This window comes from Pseudophryne corroboree, chromosome 6 (genome assembly GCF_028390025.1).
Source record: "Pseudophryne corroboree isolate aPseCor3 chromosome 6, aPseCor3.hap2, whole genome shotgun sequence".
Taxonomy (NCBI): Eukaryota; Metazoa; Chordata; class Amphibia; order Anura; family Myobatrachidae; genus Pseudophryne; species Pseudophryne corroboree.
In genome coordinates, this window is record NC_086449.1 from 451,116,341 (window position 1) to 451,139,678 (window position 23,338).

Consider the following 23,338-nt stretch of genomic DNA (forward strand, 5'->3'; position numbering starts at 1 on the left):
AATTGCCTCCAGAAAGTACACAGGGATCTGTGATGGTAGATTCCAGTGGGTACAAATTAATACTCTGTGAGGAGGAGGATATACATAGTGAAAGGGGTGAGGAATTGGGGGATGAGGATGAGGTGGACATCTTGCCTCTATAGAGCCAGTTTGTGCAAGGAGAGATTGAATGCTTCTTTTTTGGTGGGGGCCGAAACCAACCAGTCATTTCAGCCACAGTCGTGTGGCAGACCCTGTCGCTGAAATGATGGGTTTGTTAAAGTGTGCATGTCCTGTTTATACAACATAAGGGTGGGTGGGAGGGCCCAAGGACAATTCCATCTTGCACCTCTTTTTTTTTATTTATCTTTGCATCATGTGCTGTTTGGGGACTATTTTTTTAAGTGCCATCCTGTCTGACACCGCAGTGCCACTCCTAGATGGGCCAGGTGTTTGTGCCGCCCACTTGGGTTGCTTAGCTTAGTCATACAGCAACCTCGGTGCAAATTTTAGGACTAAAAATAATATTGTGAGGTGTTCAGAATAGACTGGAAATGAGTGGAAATTATGGTTATTGAGGTTAATAATACTATAGGATCAAAATTACCCCCAAATTCTATGATTCAAGCTGTTTTTGAGGGTTTTTTGAAAAAAAACACCAGAGTCCAAAACGCTTCCGAATCCGACAAAAATTCGAAAGGGTGGTTTTGCCAAAACGCGTCCGAAGCCAAAACACAACCGCGGAACCGGATACAAAACCAAAACACAAAACCCGAAAAATGCCCGCTGCACATCTCTAGTTATGTTTAAGACTTTAATGTGATTGGATATAAAAAATAGATATATACACCATGATTAAAAAATATTTTTTTAAATGGGGGCGTGGCCTAGCACTGGAGAAGAGCAGGCACAGCTTCCCCGGGCTCCTGCTTTCACACCATCTAACTTACCCTCCTGGCCTACTTTATCCAAGCTACGCACCCCAATCACTTCTCCTACACCTCCCCCTAACCCTCTTCCGCCAACAAGAAAGCACCACGGGACTGGGGAGCACTGCAGAGGCTCCCGCGGGTTGTGGCCTATCTAATAGCCTGTAGCCGGAGCTTCGATTTTGACTTCAGCCTGCTGAACCTGCCGGAAGCTCTGTAACGGTGACGGACGGGCTTGCCTTACCTTCCCCTACAAGCTCCGGCTGTGTCATCGCCCACGGAGGGCACTGATTGTCCAGCAGCTGACTGTAATAGCCCTGATACCCGGCTGGGACCGCTGGAGGCAACCTCACTGTGAGCTCACACAGTCTGCTGGCCACCTTGTCTGTACCACTACATACTGCTAAATAAGAGACTGGTACCCGGGGAAAAGAGATCTCCATTGGAAATGGCGCAGACCTCGGCCTCCCTACTTCCCTACCCCTTTGAAACTGGGAGCTAGATTCCAGAGTGACGCCAGGACAGATCTCCAGGAGCCATGGACCGGTAGTTTGACCCGGCGGCTGACGCGACACTGCTCCAGCAGCACACACCCGCTACAGTCCTGTGCTAATTGACTTGCCAAGTGCAGCCCAGCGGGAGAGCGATACAGGGCATGGCTGTACAGGTCTGAGGCTGCACAGAAGTATTCCAGACTTGTGATATTGACTCATGGTGGTCATTTTGGATCACAGCTTCCTCCCAGCTACACTAAGAGGAGAGCCTGACGGGTGTGAGGTGTGGAGCAAAGTGGGGTTGCTAGCTGGTCTGTGGAGTAACTGCGCTCTCCCTGCTGCTTCTGATATCTCACAGGGAGCCCTGATGTTTACCAACTACAAGTGAGGGTGAGCACATTACACTGCTCACAAAGTTTGCACGCCATTCATCATACAAAGTGACTATCCCCCCATTCTCGATTAATACTACACAATATCCTTTCACTGTAGGTGCAGTAAATCCTCCTCTGGAACATTTCCGAATTGTGTTATTCATGTCTGCTCTCACCCTATTCTGTAACATTGATATCAGATTATTAGTCTGTGATAATTAAGCCTGGATCTCCCTCTAGAGACTTGTTTGGAGAATTGCAGCCATTTTACAATTGATTTTACAAACATGCTCAACTGGAAGATTTTAACAGCCTTGTCTCTGACTCTGTGTTTGTATTGTTGTGAGATACGTTTGGTTGTCAATACTCTGAAACGAATGACTCGCCCTATGTTAATAAGACCAACAGACTCCTCACAGACGGGTATTACTATCGTAGAAGTAATTGTCTCCGGTGAAGGCCTGAACTTCCTCCCACCCATGCAGTAACACCTATCAGATGATTAAGCACCTATTTTGCCTACAATATTACTAGTGATGTGCACCAGAAATTTTTCGGGTTTTGTGTTTTGGTTTTGGGTTCGGTTCCGCGGCCGTGTTTTGGGTTCGAACGCGTTTTGGCAAAACCTCACCGAATTTTTTTTGTCGGATTCGGGTGTGTTTTGGATTCGGGTTTTTTTTTTTTCAAAAAACCCTAAAAAACAGCTTAAATCATTGAATTTGGGGGTCATTTTGATCCCATAGTATTATTAACCTCAATAACCATAATTTACACTCATTTTCATTCTATTCTGAACACCTCACACCTCACAATATTATTTTTAGTCCTAAAATTTGCACAGAGGTCGCTGGATGGCTAAGCTAAGCGACCCAAGTGGCCGACACAAACACCTGGCCCATCTAGGAGTGGCACTGCAGTGTCAGGCAGGATGGCCCTTCCAAAAAATACTCCCCAAACAGCACATGACGCAAAGAAGAAAAAAAAGAGGCGCAATGAGGTAGCTGTGTGAGTAAGCTAAGCGACCCTAGTGGCCGACACAAACACCTGGCCCATCTAGGAGTGGCACTGCAGTGTCAGGCAGGATGGCCCTTCCAAAAAATACTCCCAAAACAGCACATGACGCAAAGAAGAAAAAAAAGAGGCGCAATGAGGTAGCTGTGTGAGTAAGCTAAGCGACCCAAGTGGCCGACACAAACACCTGGCCCATCTAGGAGTGGCACTGCAGTGTCAGGCAGGATGGCCCTTCCAAAAAACACTCCCCAAACAGCACATGACGCAAAGAAAAATGAAAGAAAAAAGATGTGCAAGATGGAATTGTCCTTGGGCCCTCCCACCCACCCTTATGTTGTATAAACAGGACATGCACACTTTAACCAACCCATAATTTCAGCGACAGGGTCTGCCACACGACTGTGACTGAAATGACTGGTTGGTTTAGGCCCCCACCAAAAAAGAAGCAATCTCTCCTTGCACAAACTGGCTCTACAGAGGCAAGATGTCCACCTCATCATCATCGTCCGATTCATCACCCCTTTCACTGTGTACATCCCCCTCCTCACAGATTATTAATTCGTCCCCACTTGAATCCACCATCTCAGATCCCCGTGTACTTTCTGGAGGCAATTGCTGCTGGTGAATGTCTCCATGGAGGAATTGATTATAATTCATTTTAATGAACATCATCTTCTCTACATTTTCTGGAAGTAACCTAATACGCCGATTGCTGACAAGGTGAGCGGCGGCACTAAACACTCTTTCGGAGTACACACTGGAGGGAGGGCAACTTAGGTAGAATAAAGCCAGTTTGTGCAAGGGCCTCCAAATTGCCTCTTTTTCCTGCCAGTATACGTACGGACTGTCTGACGTGCCTACTTGGATGCGGTCACTCATATAATCCTCCACCATTCTTTCAATGGTGAGAGAATCATATGCAGTGACAGTAGACGACATGTCAGTAATCGTTGGCAGGTCCTTCAGTCCGGACCAGATGTCAGCATCAGCAGTCGCTCCAGACTGCCCAGCATCACCGCCAGCGGGTGGGCTCGGAATTCGTAGCCTTTTCCTCGCACCCCCAGTTGCGGGAGAATATGAAGGAGGAGATGTTGACAGGTCGCGTTCCGCTTGACTTGACAATTTTCTCACCAGCAGTTCTTTGAACCCCTGCAGACCTGTGTCTGCCGGAAAGAGAGATCCAACGTAGGTTTTAAATCTAGGATCGAGCACGGTGGCCAAAATGTAGTGCTCTGATTTCAACAGATTGACCACACGTGAATCCTGGTTAAGCGAATGAAGGGCTCCATCCACAAGTCCCACATGCCTAGCGGAATCGTTCTGTTTTAGCTCCTCCTTCAATGCCTCCAGCTTCTTCTGCAAAAGCCTGATGAGGGGAATGACCTGACTCAGGCTGGCAGTGTCTGAACTGACTTCACGTGTGGCAAGTACAAAGGGCAGCAGAACCTTGCACAACGTTGAAATCATTCTACACTGCGCTTGAGATAGCTGCATTCCACTTCCTTTGCCTATATCGTGGGCAGATGTATAGGCTTGAATGGCCTTTTGCTGCTCCTCCATCCTCTGAAGCATATAGAGGGTTGAATTCCACCTCGTTACCACCTCTTGCTTCAGATGATGGCAGGGCAGGTTCAGGTTTTTTTGGTGGTGCTCCAGTCTTCTGTACGCGGTGCCTGCACGCCGAAAGTGGCCCGCAATTCTTCTGGCCACCGACAGCATCTCTTGCACGCCCCTGACGTTTTTTAAATAATTCTGCACCACCAAATTCAAGGTATGTGCAAAACATGGGACGTGCTGGAATTTGCCCAGATGTAATGCACGCACAATATTGCTGGCGTTGTCCGATGCCACAAATCCCCAGGAGAGTCCAATTGGGGTAAGGCATTCTGCGATGATCTTCCTCAGTTGCCGTAAGAGGTTTTCAGCTGTGTGCATATTCTGGAAAGCGGTGATACAAAGCGTAGCCTGCCTAGGAACGAGTTGGCGTTTGCGAGATGCTGCTACTGGTCCCGCCGCTGCTGTTCTTGCAGCGGGAGGCAATACATCTACCCAGTGGGCTGTCACAGTCATGTAGTCCTGAGTCTGCCCTGCTCCACTTGTCCACATGTCCGTGGTTAAGTGGACATTGGGTACAACTGCATTTTTTAGGACACTGGTGAGTCTTTTTCTGACGTCCGTGTACATTCTCGGTATCGCCTGCCTAGAGAAGTGGAACCTAGATGGTATTTGGTAACGGGGGCACACTACCTCAAGAAATTGTCTAGTTCCCTGTGAACTAACGACGGATACCAGACGCACGTCTAACACCAACATAGTTGTCAAGGCCTCAGTTATCCGCTTTGCAACAGGATGACTGCTGTGATATTTCATCTTCCTCACAAAGGACTGTTGGACAGTCAATTGCTTACTGGAAGTAGTACAAGTGGTCTTCCGACTTCCCCTCTGGGATGACGATCGACTCCCAGCAGCAACAACAGCAGCGCCAGCAGCAGTAGGCGTTACACTCAAGGATGCATCGGAGGAATCCCAGGCAGGAGAGGACTCGTCAGACTTGCCAGTGACATGGCCTGCAGGACTATTGGCTTTCCTGGGTAAGGAGGAAATTGACACTGAGGGAGTTGGTGGTGTGGTTTGCGCGAGCTTGGTTACAAGAGGAAGGGATTTACTGGTCAGTGGACTGCTTCCGCTGTCGCCCAAAGTTTTTGAACTTGTCACTGACTTATTATGAATGCGCTGCAGGTGACTTATAAGGGAGGATGTTCCGAGGTGGTTAACGTCCTTACCCCTACTTATTACAGCTTGACAAAGGCAACACACGGCTTGACACCTTTTGTCCGCATTTCTGTTGAAATACTTCCACACTGAAGAGCTGATTTTTTTGGTATTTTCACCAGGCATTTCAATGGCCATATTCCTCCCACGGATAACAGGTGTCTCCCCGGGTGCCTGACTTAAACAAACCACCTCACTATCAGAATCCTCCTTGTCAATTTCCTCCCCAGCGCCAGCAACACCCATATCCTCATCCTGGTGTACTTCAACACTGACATCTTCAATTTCACTATCAGGAACTGGACTGCGGGTGCTCCTTTCAACACTTGCAGGGGGCGTGCAAATGGTGGAAGGCGCAAGCTCTTCCCGTCCAGTGTTGGGAAGGTCAGGCATTGCAACCGACACAATTGGACTCTCCTTTGGGATTTGGGATTTCGAAGAACGCACAGTTCTTTGCTGTGCTTTTGCCGCAAGTCTTTTCTTTTTTGTAACGAGAGGATGAGTGCTTCCATCCTCATGTGAAGCTGAACCACTAGCCATGAACATAGGCCAGGGCCTCAGCCGTTCCTTGCCACTCCGTGTCGTAAATGGCATATTGGCAAGTTTACGCTTCTCCTCAGACGCTTTTAATTTTGATTTTTGGGTAATTTTTTTACTGATCTTTTGTGTTTTGGATTTTACATGCTCTGTACTATGACATTGGGCATCGGCCTTGGCAGACGACGTTGATGGCATTTCATCGTCTTGGCCATGACTAGTGGCAGCAGCTTCAGCACGAGGTGGAAGTGGATCTTGATCTTTCCCTATTTTTTTAACCTCCACATTTTTGTTCTCCATATTTTGCGCACAACTAAAAGCCACCACAGGTATACAATGTAGATGGATGGATAGTATAGTATTACTTATACTTATGGACGACGAGTGCACTGACAACACAGAGGTAGGTACAGCCGTGGCCTACCGTACTGCTGCTTAGTGCTTATATATATAATATACTGTATAACGGACCTGGTGGACACTGTCAGCAGACTGCTAAACTAGTATGAAGAAAGAAAAAAAAAACACCACAGGTATACAATGTAGATGGATGGATAGTATAGTATTACTTATACTTATGGACGACGAGTGCACTGACGACACATAGGTAGGTACAGCCGTGGCCTACCGTACTGCTGCTTAGTGCTTATATATATAATATACTGTATAACGGACCTGGTGGACACTGTCAGCAGACTGCTAAACTAGTATGAAGAAAGAAAAAAAAAACACCACAGGTATACAATGTAGATGGATGGATAGTATAGTATTACTTATACTTATGGACGACGAGTGCACTGACGACACAGAGGTAGGTACAGCCGCGGCCTACCGTACTGCTGCTTAGTGCTTATATGTATAATATACTGTAAAACGGACCTGGTGGACACTGTCAGCAGACTGCTAAACTAGTATGAAGAAAGAAAAAAAAAAACCACAGGTATACAATGTAGATGGATGGATAGTATAGTATTACTTATACTTATGGACGACGAGTGCACTGACGACACAGAGGTAGGTACAGCCGTGGCCTACCGTACTGCTGCTTAGTGCTTATATATATAATATACTGTATAACGGACCTGGTGGACACTGTCAGCAGACTGCTAAACTAGTATGAAGAAAGAAAAAAAAAACACCACAGGTATACAATGTAGATGGATGGATAGTATAGTATTACTTATACTTATGGACGACGAGTGCACTGATGACACAGAGGTAGGTACAGCCGTGGCCTACCGTACTGCTGCTTAGTGCTTATATATATAATATACTGTATAACGGACCTGGTGGACACTGTCAGCAGACTGCTAAACAAACTAGCATGAAGAAAGAAAAAAAAAAACACCACAGTGTTTTTCAGGCAGACAAACGTATACTGGACTGGTGGTCACTGTCAGCAAAACTATGCACTGTACTCCTGCTATAACTGCTCCCCAGTCCCCACAATTAGGCAGTGTGAGCAGAGCAGTGCACTCAGCACAGATATATCATGCAGCAGTGCAGCACACTGAGTGAGCACAGCCACAGATATGGTGGAGCGTTTTTTTTCAGGCAGAGAAACAAAGGATTAAAATCACTGGTGGTATAATCAAAACCCTGCACTGTACTCCCTAACAGCTGCTCCCCGTCCCCAATCCTCCCCACAATTATAACAATATCACTCTTAGTCTTTTCTATTACGGAGAGGACGCCAGCCACGTCCTCTCCCTATCAATCTCAATGCACGTGTGAAAATGGCGGCGACGCGCGGCTCCTTATATAGAATCCGAGTCTCGCGAGAATCCGACAGCGGGATGATGACGTTCGGGCGCGCTCGGGTTAACCGAGCAAGGCGGGAGGATCCGAGTCGCTTGGACCCGTGTAAAAAAAAGGTGAAGTTCGGGCGGGTCGGATTCCGAGGAACCGAACCCGCTCATCACTAAATATTACCTGCGCTGACATTCCCATATTTCTATCCTGTTCAGGTTTTGCCTCAACAATGTTAAGTCAACATCAATATGCCGGTGAAACGGGGGCCAAAAACACCCAGACTCCCAGTGTCAGTACAGTTCCCTAAAACTGTCAGCACGAATCAAAAGTCCTCTACCCCACCGTCAGTGAGGTCACCGAATCCCTCCTCTTTGTTTAAATCTACAACTCCTTCTACAACTTCTAGCATGGATATTGATATTGATCCACAAGTCCCTTTGACCACACAATTCATGCTTAAGATGTTCACAGCATTCTGATCCGACATCCTTTTGGGTCTGGAGTCCTCAATCCAAACTATTAGGACTGATCTGGTTGGCATAGCAAACCACACGGAACATTTAGAAGACAAGATGTAAGAATTGGTGTCATTCCACAATGACCTTCTTTCAGCTCATTCCGAGCTACAGACAAAGATGACTACAATGCGGGATAAAACTGCAGATGTTGAGGACAGATCCAGGAGAAACATTAAAAAAATTAGAGGCATCCCTGACTCTGTGACCCCAGTGGCATTTAAGGACTATCTTACCAAACTATTCCGTAAATTGCTCCCATCAGCAACAACCCGAGATCTTATAGTGGACCGTGTCCACCGTCTACCCAAATCAAGGGGAGGATATGCCTAAAACTATTCAAGAGATACACTGCTAAGAGCCATCTTTTTCCACATCAAGGAGGATATCCTAAAAGCTGGCAGAAAAGCTGAAGATGCAGATGGAGGTCTTCAAATATACCCAGGAACTTTCCCAATACACTTTAGCAAAGCAGCGAGCTTTACACCGTATTACAGCTGCTCTCTGCGACAATGACATTCAATACAGGTGGAGATTCCCTGTTAAACTCATCGTAAGATATGATTCTTCCTCATATGTGATATCGACTTTGGATGCTGGAATTAAACTGTTGGCACATTGGGATATCACTGTTCTCCCAGCTAAGTCTAACTCCTCGTCTCAGCCCCCGGTGGGATGATACGATCTGATGCCTTGATATTCTTTATTAATGTTTTGGTCTCATCTCGGAAATGTGTTTGGCCCATGCATTGAGGTTTATAATACATTTACAGTGGCTTACTCTAAAGCCATTGGTTAACTTATATGTTATGGTTTATATGCTCATATGTGGTGCTTTTTTAGTGCTAATAGTAGCGAACCTAAGGCGGTTTCAGTTTAAATTTTTGATGACTGGGACCAGTCACATAGTCAACTTCTTTCATATATATATGTGCTTAAGTATGAAACTTTATAGTTTATTGTATGTGTTACTGTATGGGGTAACTTGCTTGTGGCCACCCCTAATGTGTTTTGCTTTGTTGCCATGTTTTTTAGGCAACAAACACTGTGGCCCTAACTTCAGGGCTAATTCAGATTTTCCTTTATCTGTTTTTTCCCTTTCTGCTCTACATTTATGTTTTTCCTGATATTGTGTTCCTGGGTATTCCCCCACCCACCCAGCCCCTTGGAGTCCTGATTTGAAGTCTGGTGCATCTCTTTCAGAATATCGTGACTGTTGACTTATCATAGACCAGTTTTACTCTTTAAATGTCCATGGTTTAAACTCTCCTAATAAGAGACGATAAGGATTGAAGGATGTCTTGCGATGCTCAGTTATCCAGGTAGGAGCCAGATTGCGAAGACAATTTCTTAAACAACAGTCTGATCTAGAAGAGAGACTACTCCAAGTAGAATCTTTAAATAGAGCCCACCCTACATGTCCTTTAAAATGCAAACTAGTATCACTCAGTGGTGCAAGTAGAAATATTTTCTTAGTGGTACTGAGTGCTGAAAAATGGGCTTGGTCATGTGTTGTGAGGGGGCATGGCCAAATGCTGCTAGTGGGAGTGGCTACATGACACTAGCGGCATGGCCACACTATACAACCCTTTTTTGGGGGGAATCTGGAGGCAAGGCTAAAAGTATATTGTAATGCCTCCAGTATAATAGAAATATATAGTGATACCTTCAGTATAATAGAAATACATAGTACTGCTCCCAATTTAATAACAATATACAGTAATGCCTCCATTATAACAGGAAAATACAGCCACTGTCGCACTCCCAGTAACCCTGACAAAGTGGGAGGAGCCGTCATGCTGCAAAGCACCATGGTTTTGTTTCTATGTGGCACATTATAATTGTGGTAATGGCAAAGTGTGTGGCAGGTGGTACTGCGTACCCGCTGCCAAATTCTTAAGGGTACTCCATACCCAAGTGTACCTGCATACTTGCACCGCTGGTCTCACTTCACAATCAACTTCACACACTATTCCTAAACTGCATGAAACATGCATATGCCAAAATGTATTCTTTAGATAATAAAGCGGGTACATTTTTGGCACATAGGCTTCGGTTGAGACAGACTAGGAACAGAATTAAAGCTATTTGTACTTCTGAGGGAAAAATGGTGTATACCCCAACTAATATTGCTGAGGCTTTTGCCCACTATTATGAAAAATTGTACAATTTACAGTCTGACCCTTCTCTGTTTCAGTCTAATCCTTCAATAGTCTCTTCCTTTTTAAAAGACATATGCCTCTCTAGACTTCCAGCTGAAGATCTAGATGCTTTGAATTTGGAATGGACCGGTGAGGAAATAAAAGCAGTTATTGCTTCACTGCCAGCGGGTAAATCCTCAGGACCTGACGGTTTTACTAATTCTTTTTATAAACAATTTGCATCTGACCTGACACCTTCTTTTACTACCCTTTATAGATATGCCACTGAACGAGGGTCATTACCTATGGAAATGCTACAAGTTTAGATTATTACTATTCCCAAACAGGGGAAGGACCCTTCCCTGTGCCCAAACTACAGGCCCATAGCACTCCTTAACACAGATTTTTTTTTTTCTAAACTCATAGCAAACAGTCTATCCCCTCTTATTCCCCAGCTTCTACATTCTGATCAAGTAGGCTTTGTAAAAGGCAGACAAGCTTCCAATAATACGAGAAGAGTTTTTGATTTGGCGGAACATCTAGTAACAGTGAGAAGGGAGACTATTTTTCTCACCTTAGATCCCGAAAAGGCATTCGATTTCCTACACTCGGGAATCCTTAAAGAAGTATTGCTAAAGACAGGTTTACAGGAGGCAATTGTTTCTTTAACACTAGCATTATACAGCTCCCCATCAGCCTTAGTGTTTAGTAATGGTTTCACATCCTCTCCCCTTCTAATCTCAAATGGCACTAGACAGGGATGTCCCTTATCCCTTCTTATGTATGTCCTTGCCATAGAACTTTTAGCTGCTTCATTACGATAATCTTTCTCCTTCCCGGGAATACATGTAGGCTCCACTCAGCATAAATTGACTCTCTTTGCAGATTATGTTTTTGTCTGGTTAAACATTATAGCAAAGCTTCATATTATAAACTCAATAGATCTAAAACAGAAGTCTTGCCATTCAACTTGAGCCTTGACAAGCTGTCCAGGTTTAAATCTCTATATAAATATAATTGGAAAAAAAACGACATACTTTACCTTGGTATTAACATCCCTAACACATTTTCCACAATAGCAGAGATTAACTACGCCCCTTTGCTCGCTCAACTAGAGGAGATTCTAAAAAGATTGGAGGAGGTATGGAGATATCACTGGCAGCCTATAAACTGTTAATCCTCCCAAAATTGATGTATTTATTTTGCACAATCCTTTATTTTGTCCCACGGAAGTTCATTAGTCAAGTCCATTCAGTGTTACTCCAATATATTTGTAAGGGTAAACCCTATAGATGCCTAACAAGGGCTAGGAAACTAGGAGGACTAGAGGTACCAGATTTGAGCTCGTATCAAATTGCATGCATGGTGGCTCAAGTAAGCGATTGATCTTTATCTGAGGATACGAAACAATGTGTAGATTTAGAGAAAGATTTATATCCACATTTTAATCTTTTAGACCTTCTCTGGACTCCTATTGTCAGATTGTGTTTTGGCTGTGTCCCCGGAGGGGGCGCTAGTGGGTCAGTGGAGGTAGCTGGGAGAAAACGAGGAGGCTGTATAACGTTCCTGCGCATGAGCGCAATGATATTTATTAGCAGATGATATAAACAGAATGGCAGCAGAAATAATAATAACAAATGGAAATGTCAATCACACAGCGTAATAGCTGAAAGTCTATGGCAACAGGATGACAGATGACTGGAGAAATAATAACCGGTAATATGATAAACAGAAGAACAGGTGCTTGCAGAGATGATTCTGGTTTGGAAACCAGTGCAGGTTTTAAACATGAAACTTGGCAGTGAGATGTTGAATGGCAAACCTGGTAGCAGAGGCAGGAGTCTGACTATCCACAGTGCAGGTGGTGAAGCACTGACAGCAGCAAGCTGTATCACAGGTGGAGGAATGGAACACACCTGGAGTCAGTCTCAACTGCAAGGCTGAAGCACACAAGGTGGTGATGAGTGTGAAGCCTGTTTGAAGATTGCAGGTATTGCTGGGCCTTGAAGTTCCACGGGGCTGTGCAGAGTAACCAGGAGTACAAGTCTTTAAGCAGAGAGCCAGGAACACGGAAGGAACAGGAACAGATCCTTTCACATGGGTCGCAGGAGTGACACAAAGTCCAGGATGCCTGCAGACTGATCCTGCAGTCTCTTATGTACCCCTTGGTGCACAGGCATTGGATGAGTGAGGGAAAGTGGGTGCGGCCAAGCACCGGATTGGCCGCTGTATGCTGGTTGTTGTGAACTGTCATGGCGGCGCCCATGCCGCGGCCTAGCGGGAACGCGGCGTGCTACACGCCTGCTGTCTCAGGAGCGCTCCCAGGCCCGTGATGGCGTCCAGAGGCAGGGACACGGACGACAGGTGACCGCAGGGAGCCAGGTCGGAGTCCGCAACGGCGGACGGATGTCAGCTTGGTGAGTCGATTCCTGACAGTACCCCCCCCTTTAAGGGTGGACACCGAACACCCACGTGGCTTGGATGGATGAGTGCTGTGGAAGACACGGACCAACCTTGGAGCATGGACATCCGATGAATTTACCCAACTTCTTTCCTCTGGGCCATAACCGGACCAATCGACCAGGTACTGGAGACGTCCATACCGGCAACGAGAGTCCAGAATTTTGCCAATCTCGAATTCCACGCCCCGCTGAGTTCGAATTTTGGGGCCAACTGGAAGAGCACTCTGAAAACGGTTCAGGACTAGAGGTCTGAGGAGAGAAACATGAAAAGCGTTAGGTATTCGAAGAGAAGGTGGTAACTTCAGTTTATAGGCCACAGGGTTGATGACTCTTTCGACAGGGAAAGGACCAATGAAACGGGGTGCAAACTTCATGGACGGAACCCTAAGACGGAGGTTACGGGTTGACAGCCAAACCTTGTCCCCAGGTTTCAGGTTAGGAACCGCACGTCTCTTGCGGTCGGCAAAGTACTTGTACCGGCTGGAGGCCTTTTTGAGAGACACGTGAATCTTTCTCCAAATTAATGAGAACTGAGTCAGAGCAGTAGTGGCAGCAGGAACATCCATATGAGGGAGTTCTTGGAAGTCTGGAACACGGGGATGTTGCCCATATACTGCGAAGAATGGTGTTGTTTCAGTAGCAGTATGATAGCGGAAGTTGTGGGCAAACTCGGCCCATGGGAGCAGATCGATCCAGTCATCCTGGGAAGATGAAACATACAATCTTAAAAACGTCTCAAGTTCTTGATTAACCCTCTCTGTCTGCCCATTCGTCTGAGGATGGTACGATGATGAAAACTTCAGCTTGACTTGCATGGCAGAACAGAGGGCCCTCCAAAACCTCGCTACAAACTGTACCCCCCGGTCGGATATTATTTCCGAGGGTAGACCATGTAAACGGAAAATCTCCCGTAGGAAGATTTGGGCAAGTTTCGGGGCAGAAGGGAGACCCTGGAGAGGAACAAAATGAGCCATCTTGGTGAATCTGTCCACTACAACCCAGATGGTATTGTATCCCTGAGAAGGAGGAAGGTCGGTGATAAAATCCATGGACAGGTGTGACCAGGGACGACTAGGAACAGACAATGGTTGTAACTGACCTGCTGGAGACTGACGAGGAGTCTTATGCTGCACACACTTAGGACAGGATGCCACGAAATCCTTGATGTCAGCCTTCATCTTAGGCCACCAGTACGTCTCAGAGAGAAACTTGAAGGTCTTCAGGACACCAGGATGACCGGTGAACTTGGATTGATGAGCCCAAGATAGCAACTTGGGACGGAGTTCTGGGGAAACAAAAGTCTTACCAGGAGGAGGAGCTGGGGAGACTTGAGATGCAGCGAACACCACTGGACTCAGGATGGAATGGGGCACTGAGTCAGGCGTTTCCTCTTCGGATTCCATAGATCGGGATAAAGCGTCAGCTTTAACATTCTGCGAACCTGGGCGGAAATGAAGCTTAAAATTAAAACGTGAGAAAAACATAGCCCACCTGGACTGGCGAGGATTAAGGCACTGAGCTGCCTTTAAGTATAGCAGGTTTTTATGATCCGTGTAGATGTTGAACGGATGTTTGGCCCCTTCTAGGAGGTATCTCCATTCCTCGAGAGCCAGCTTAATCGCCAATAGTTCTTGATCTCCAACGGAGTAGTTAGCTTCTGCAGGAAGGAATTTGCGAGAATAAAATCCACAAGGGTGGACTTTCCCATCGGTTCCCTTCTGGGAGAGAACAGCTCCAACCCCAACTGTAGAGGCGTCCACCTCCAACTCGAACGGTCTGTTTACATCTGGCTGAGACAGAACTGGGGCAGACATAAAGGCCAGTTTGATCTTCTGGAAGGCTGCTAAGGCTTCTTCTGACCAGTTGGAATGGTTTGCCCCTTTCCGAGTCAGGTTGGTAATAGGAGCGATGAGAGTGGAGAATCCCCGAATAAATTTCCTATAGTAGTTGGCAAAACCCAGGAACCGCTGGATAGACTTGAGAGAATTTGGAATGGACCAATTGGCAATAGCTTCCAATTTTGTCGGGTCCATCTGAAGATCCGATCCGGAAATTATATAACCCAGGAAGGGTATAGAGGGAACTTCAAAGGTGCATTTAGAAAGTTTACCGTAGAGCCGGTTCTCACGAAGACGTCGGAGGACTTCACGGACTTGTAGACGATGAGATGGAAGGTCTTGGGAGAAGATGAGGATATCATCCAAGTAAACAACGAGGTACTTATACAGGACATCACGAAAGATTTCGTTCACAAAGTGTTGGAATACTGCTGGAGCATTACTCAACCCAAACGGCATTACCAGGTATTCGTAATGGCCATCTCGAGTGTTAAAAGCTGTCTTCCACTCGTCACCACTCCGGATTCTGATGAGATTGTAGGCACCGCGGAGATCTAACTTGGTGAAGATGCGGGCTCCTTTAACTCTGTCAAATAATTCGGTAATGAGTGGTAATGGATAACTATTTTTAATGGTAATGTCATTGAGACCCCGGTAGTCAATGCATGGACGCAGTCCTCCATCCTTCTTTTTAACAAAGAAGAAACCTGCACCAGCGGGTGATGATGAAGGGCGGATGAATCCCTTTTGTAGATTCTCCCTGATATATTCACTCATCGCCTCGGTTTCAGGAACAGACAACGGGTAGGTGCGCCCCCTAGGTGGCTTCTTGCCAGGAAGGAGATCGATGGGACAATCCCATTCCCTATGGGGCGGTAGGACATCAGCGGCCTTCTCACTGAAGACATCTGAGAAATCTTGATAAACTGCTGGGAGACTTGACTGTGTCTTAACTTCGGTAGACTTTATGGGACACACTTGGGCTAAACAGGACTGATGGCAATGTGAACCCCATGAGGTAAGCTGCAACGTTGACCAGTCAAACTGTGGATTATGTAGCTGGAGCCAGGGCATGCCCAAGACGATCTCCTGGGTGGCTTGAGGGATGACTAAGAACTTAATCAGTTCAGAGTGTAGGAATCCAACTCCCAGAACCACTGGGGCAGTTTGATGAGAAATATTCCCCTTGGAGATTCGACTACCATCCACAGCGGTAATATAAACTGGACAGGAAAGTTCACATATAGGTAAGCAAAATTTATTTACCGCAGCTTGGGTGATGAAGTTACCTGCAGCTCCACAGTCCACTAATGCTGATGCGGACTGGAGCCCAACTGAAGTCTCTAACGTCACAGGAAGGATAAGGTCTTGTTTAGAAGGAGCTTGACTAAAAGATCCCAACTTGACTCCTCCTTTACAAGTCAGGATCTGGCGTTTCCCGAACGCACTGTGCAGGAGTTAATCTGATGGCCCGCAGCCGCACAGTACAGACAGAGTCTCTCACGCATTCTTCTTGCCCGCTCTTCAGGAGTTAGGCGGGACCTATTTACCTGCATAGGCTCGTCAGAAGAAGGAGACTGGAACTGTACTGAAGGTATCATCCTTGATCTGCGTGGCTCACTCCGAGCGCGTTCATTATTGCGTTCGCGGATGCGAGAGTCCAACTTAATGCACAAGGAAATTAATTCAGACAATTGTACAGGAAGGTCGCGGGTCGCCAGTTCATCTTTGATCCGGTCAGAAAGTCCATGCCAGAAAGCTGCTACCAGGGCCTGATTATTCCACTGAATCTCTGCGGCCAACGTCTGGAACTGAATGACATATTGTCCCATGCTACGGGTACCTTGACGAAGTTGAATCAGGTCAGCGGAAGCTGATGTTGCACGACCAGGCTCGTCAAAGATCCGTCTGAAGGTTGACACGAAGTCTGTGTAGTTGTTAATCAGAGGGTCAGCACGTTCCCACAGAGGAGACACCCAGCTCAGAGCAGATCCAGAAAGTAAGGAGATGATGTAGGCAACCTTGGACCTTGGCGTGGGGAAATTATGTGGCAACAACTCAAACTGGATTTCACATTGGTTGAGAAACCCGCGACATAACTTTGGACTGCCATCATACTTGCTTGGCACGGGCAGGTGCAGACGTGACACTGGAGCTGATGCAGCCGGCATAGAGGAACTCACAGCACTGGCAGGTGCTGGAGTAACAGGAACAGTAGGAGTGAGTACACTAGGCAGGGATTGCTGTAGTGTATCTATCCGGGAGGACATCCCTTGCAGGAATTGAAACATCTGCTGCTGCGCAGCCTCTTGACCATCCAGACGGGAGACCAGATTTTGCAAGGCCTCTGACCCCACACTCCGTCCACCATCCGAGTCCATCGATCCTGGACTTACTGTCAGATTGTGTTTTGGCTGTGTCCCCGGAGGGGGCGCTAGTGGGTCAGTGGAGGTAGCTGGGAGAAAACGAGGAGGCTGTATAACGTTCCTGCGCATGAGCGCAATGATATTTATTAGCAGATGATATAAACAGAATGGCAGCAGAAATAATAATAACAAATGGAAATGTCAATCACACAGCGTAATAGCTGAAAGTCTATGGCAACAGGATGACAGATGACTGGAGAAATAATAACCGGTAATATGATAAACAGAAGAACAGGTGCTTGCAGAGATGATTCTGGTTTGGAAACCAGTGCAGGTTTTAAACATGAAACTTGGCAGTGAGATGTTGAATGGCAAACCTGGTAGCAGAGGCAGGAGTCTGACTATCCACAGTGCAGGTGGTGAAGCACTGACAGCAGCAAGCTGTATCACAGGTGGAGGAATGGAACACACCTGGAGTCAGTCTCAACTGCAAGGCTGAAGCACACAAGGTGGTGATGAGTGTGAAGCCTGTTTGAAGATTGCAGGTATTGCTGGGCCTTGAAGTTCCACGGGGCTGTGCAGAGTAACCAGGAGTACAAGTCTTTAAGCAGAGAGCCAGGAACACGGAAGGAACAGGAACAGATCCTTTCACATGGGTCGCAGGAGTGACACAAAGTCCAGGATGCCTGCAGACTGATCCTGCAGTCTCTTATGTACCCCTTGGTGCACAGGCATTGGATGAGTGAGGGAAAGTGGGTGCGGCCAAGCACCGGATTGGCCGCTGTATGCTGGTTGTTGTGAACTGTCATGGTGGCGCCCATGCCGCGGCCTAGCGGGAACGCGGCGTGCTACACGCCTGCTGTCTCAGGAGCGCTCCCAGGCCCGTGATGGCGTCCAGAGGCAGGGACACGGACGACAGGTGACCGCAGGGAGCCAGGTCGGAGTCCGCAACGGCGGACGGATGTCAGCTTGGTGAGTCGATTCCTGACACCTATTCAACAAAGACCTTCTTAACAAAATATTCCACATACTATCTAAGACTTTCTCAAAGCATGGTAACCTCTTCAAAAGCTCTTTCTTTACCTTCCCGTAAATTGTCCTTTAAAGCTCTCTCCAGATTGATCCATGATTTAAATGTCTCTAAATGGCTGGTCTGTGGTATTACTACCTTTGCCGACCTAGTTGAATGGATCTTCCATTACCCCCTTCCCCGCATTACAAAACCAATTTAACCTGCCCAGTGCTGAGTTATTTACATATAACTAGTGATGTGCACCGGAAATTTTTCGGGTTTTGGTTTTGGATTCGGTTCCGCGGCCGTGTTTTGGATTCGGACACGTTTTGGCAAAACCTCCCTGAAATTTTTTTGTCGGATTCGGGTGTTTTTTTTTACAAAAACCCCTTAAAAACAGCTTAAATCATAGAATTTAGGGGTCATTTTGATCCCATAGTATTATTAACCTCAATAGCCATAATTTCCACTCATTTCCAGTCTATTCTGAACACCTCACAATATTATTTTTAGTCCTAAAATTTGCACCGAGGTCGCTGGATGGCTAAGCTAAGCGACCGAAGTGGCCGACACAAACACCTGGCCCATCTAGGAGTGGCACTGCAGTGTCAGATAGGATGGCAGATTTAAAAAATAGTCCCCAAACAGCACATGATGCAAAGAAAAAAAAGAGGTGCAATGAGGTAGCTGTGTGGCTAAGCTAATCGACCCAAGTGGCTGACACAAACACCTGGCCCATCTAGGAGTGGCACTGCAGTTTTCTAGTGAGAGGATGAGTGCTTCCATCCTCATGTGAATCTGAACCACTAGCCATGAACATAGGCCAGGGCCTCAGCCATTCCTTGCCGCTCCGTGTCGTAAATGGCATATTGGCAAGTTTACGCTTCTCATCAGACGCTTTTAATTTTGATTTTTGGGTAATTTTACTGAACTTTTGTAGTATACTTGATGACACAGAGGTAGCGCAATGGACTACTGTACCGTACTGCTATATATATACTGGTGGTCAGCAAAATTCTGCACTGTCCTCCTACTATATTCTGCGCACAACTACAATGCAGCACAGGTATGGATGGATAGTATACTTGACGACACAGAGGTAGAGCAGTGGACTACTGTACCGTACTGCTATATATATACTGGTGGTCAGCAAAATTCTGCACTGTCCTCCTACTCTGTACTGCGCACAACTAAAATGCAGCACAGGTATGGATGCATAGTATACTTGACAACACAAAACTAGAGCAGTGGACTACTGTACCGTACTGCTATATATATATTGGTGGTCAGCAAAATTCTGCACTGTCCTCCTACTATATACTGCGCACAACTAAAATGCAGCACAGGTATGGATGCATAGTATACTTGACGACACAGAGGTAGAGCAGTGGACTACTGTACAGTACTGCTATATATATACTGGTGGTCAGCAAAATTCTGCACTGTCCTCCTACTATATACTGCGCACAACTAAAATGCAGCACAGGTATGGATGGATAGTATACTTGACTACACAGAGGTAGAGCAATGGACTACTGTACCGTACTGCTATATATATACTGGTGGTCAGCAAAATTCTGCACTGTCCTCCTACTATATACTGCGCACAACTAAAATGCAGCACAGGTATGGATGCATAGTGTACTTGACGACACAGAGGTAGAGCAGTGGACTACTGTACCATACTGCTAAATATATACTGGTCGTCAGCAAAATTCTGCACTGTCCTCCTACTATATACTGCGCACAACTAAAATGCAGAACAGGTATGGATGCATAGTATACTTGACAACACAGAGGTAGAGCAGTGGACTACTGTACCGTACTGCTATATATATATACTGGGGGTCACAGCAAAATTCTGCACTGTCCTCCTACTATATACTACAATGCAGCACAGATATGGAGCGTTTTTCAGGCAGAGAACGTAGATATTTTCAGCACACTGAGCACAGATATGTGCAAGCACACTAAGCACAGATATTTGCAGCACACTGAGCACAGATATTTGCAGCACACTGAACACAGAAACTGAGAGAACGCAGCCACGTCCTCTCGCTATCATCTCCAAAGCACGAGTGAAAATGGTGGTGACGCACGGCTCCTTATATAGAATACGAATCTCGCGAGAATCCGACAGCGGGATGATGACGTTCTGGGGCGTTCTGGTTAACCGAGCAAGGCGGGAAGATCCGAGGCTGCCTCGGAACCGTGTAAAATGGGTGAAGTTCGAGGGGGTTCGGATCCCGAGGAACCGAACCCGCTCATCACTACATATAACCAAATAATACATTGGATTACTGGTTCAATAAAATCTTCAGGGACGCTAATGCTCCCTCCCCCTACTATATTATCGAAAATGTCAGCGAACAACAGCAGAGGTTCTATTAGATTTTGGTAAACCATAATTCAGGATGATCTGTCACAAGACAATACTCCGGCTCAATTACACTGGGAAGCAGACTTGAACTGTACTGTACATTTACACAGCAACAATGGGAGTCCGTTTACCTTACTACCCACACTATGTCTAAATGCAATAACCATACAGAAATGCATTTCAAGCTCCTTCATAGATTATATTTGACACCAGCCAAACACAAAATTGGCCTACCCATTTGAAGTTTTGTTGAAGAAATTGCAGAGATCGGGTATATTTTTCATATATTTTGAGCATGTCCTATGATGGGTGGTCTTCAGTTTGCCAGCTGTCGGGGTCCCGGTGCACAGTATACCGGCTCTGGAATCCCGACAGCCAGCATACCGACACCGTTTCTCCCTCTTGGGGGTCCACGACCCCCCTGGATGGAGAATAGATAGCGTGGCGCATGCAGCGAGCCCACAAGGGGCTCATTTGCACTCGGCACGCTGTTGGTAAGCCGGCAGTTGGGATTCTGGCACCGGCATGTTGTGCGCCAGGACCCCGACAGCCGGCATACCATACTTTTCCCCCCACTAAGATACGTCAGCTCTGGAGCGATGTCTTTACTTTCGCTTCTAAAGTACTTAAAATCACCCTTCTAGAATCTCCTTCATTGGCTCTTTTCCATATTTCCCTAAGGATTTCTCCCATGCCAATTGATATGTGTTGGGTGGGTCATGTGTTCATAGCCACTAGGGCTGCAATAGCCCAAAACTGGAAAAAAAACCTACCTCCATTAATTCTTAAAATAATTTGTAAAATCCATCAGGCCTTTGTGATGGAGGCTCAAGGTTTACCCTATTTGTTTACTGCAAAATTTCCTCTAGTCAAACGGTATAGTTGGTATAAATATTCAAAAACCGGAGAAGGAGCCAATACTTTGCTTGAAATTGATGATTAATTTACTATTGGTAATTGCGATGTTGTTTACTGACTTTTTCTGCTTTTGCTGTCTTTTATACTATTATGTAAATTGTTTCATATGTTTGAGTTAGCCATTATGTTTCTACGTATCTTGCTGTATAATATGTGACTTCATCGGATGACTACTTGTCCATTCCCTCCCCCCTACTCCCTCCACTTACCCTTTCGGTGCACATGGAACAAACCTTAATAAAAATATTGATGGTAAAAAATATTTTAAAATACGTAAGTGAACCTGTCCCCTCCAGTGACATTCAGTTTGTGGACTGAACTAGAATTCAGATAATTTCATGCTAAAACCCAGCAACATCACTACAGCACCATCTGAATAGTTTCTTTAGTCCTAACTGATATTCATGTGGTACTTTGTCAGTTAATGACTGTGTTTCAACCTACATATGAAAATGATGATCATTATCATTGGTTAATCATGCCTAATTTAGACCTGATCGCAGCAGCAAATTTTTAGCAAATGGTTGTGGCAGATAAAACATTTGTAGAGAGAGTTAGATTTTGGTGGGCTATTTTGTTTCTGTGCAGGGTACATACTGGCTGCTTAATGTTTACACTGCAATTTAGATTTCAGTTTGAACACACCCCAGCCAAATCCAACTCTCTCTGCACATGTTTTATCCCCCCCCCCTGCAATGCACATGGTTTTGCCCAACTGTTAACAAATTTGCTGCTGCGATCAACTCTGAATTAGGCCCTATGTGCACTGTAGGGGGGGGGGGCAGACATAACATGTGCAGAGAGAGTTAGATTTGGGTTTGTTTTATTGTTTCTGTGCAGGTAAATACTGGCTGCTTCATTTTTTATTTAATACTACACGGTCATGTGATTTAATGTGCCTAATCATGTTACTGAGTCCTCTGTCATGCCATTTTATATATATATATATATTAGTAAATACACAGGGGGGAATGATGGCACTCTCCAGGATTGTAAATGTAATAAGAAAAAAAGAGGAAACATGTATTCAAAATATAGAAGTAAAAATCAAACAAAACATACCAGAGCCAAAAAATACCAATGCTTTTGTCCCAATCTGGGACCTTTATTAAGGTATTAGTGCCTGTTCTTTGCAAGTACACTATTACTATTGCTAGCCATTCAGTATGTATGGGATGCCAGTGATTAGGAGACCGACACCAGAATCCCAACACCTGTTAGAATGCCAACGCCGGAATCCTGACTGCTGGAATCCCATCTTCCAGAATCCTAAATGTAAGTATGCTGGCAAGAGTTAAGGTTAGGCAGTGGGGGAGGATTAGGCTGCGGGGGGAGGGTTAGGGATAGGCTTTGGGAGGAGGGGTAGGGTTAGGCTATGGGAGGAGAGTTAGGGTTAGGCTGTGGGGGGAGGGTTAGGGTTAGGCTGCAGGAGGGGAATGCTAGGTTTAGGCTGCTGGAAGGAAGGGTTAGGCTACTTTTATGCCCCTTTTGGGATTATGGCCGTCAGGATGGTGGGGTCGGTATTTTAACTGCCAGCATCCTAATTGCCAGTTTCACTTACCCAATCCTGCAGGATGTTAACAAGGTGGTCTGTCGTCTGTTCATGTTGGTCAATGCTGACTATGGCATTGATGAATGCCTGTTCGGGGCTGGGCCGGGAGACGTCACTGAACAATATTGTTAGCAATATTGTTTAATGTATATGCACTATAACTTTTGTCCGGGAGCTGTCCTGGAGTTTAAGGGAAATCATGGACGATATTGCTCATGAAGCATTTTGCATAGTGTTGTATGTGCCTTTACTTATTTCCATATAAACATTTTGAATGAATCCATATTAAACAATTTTGTAGCCGTT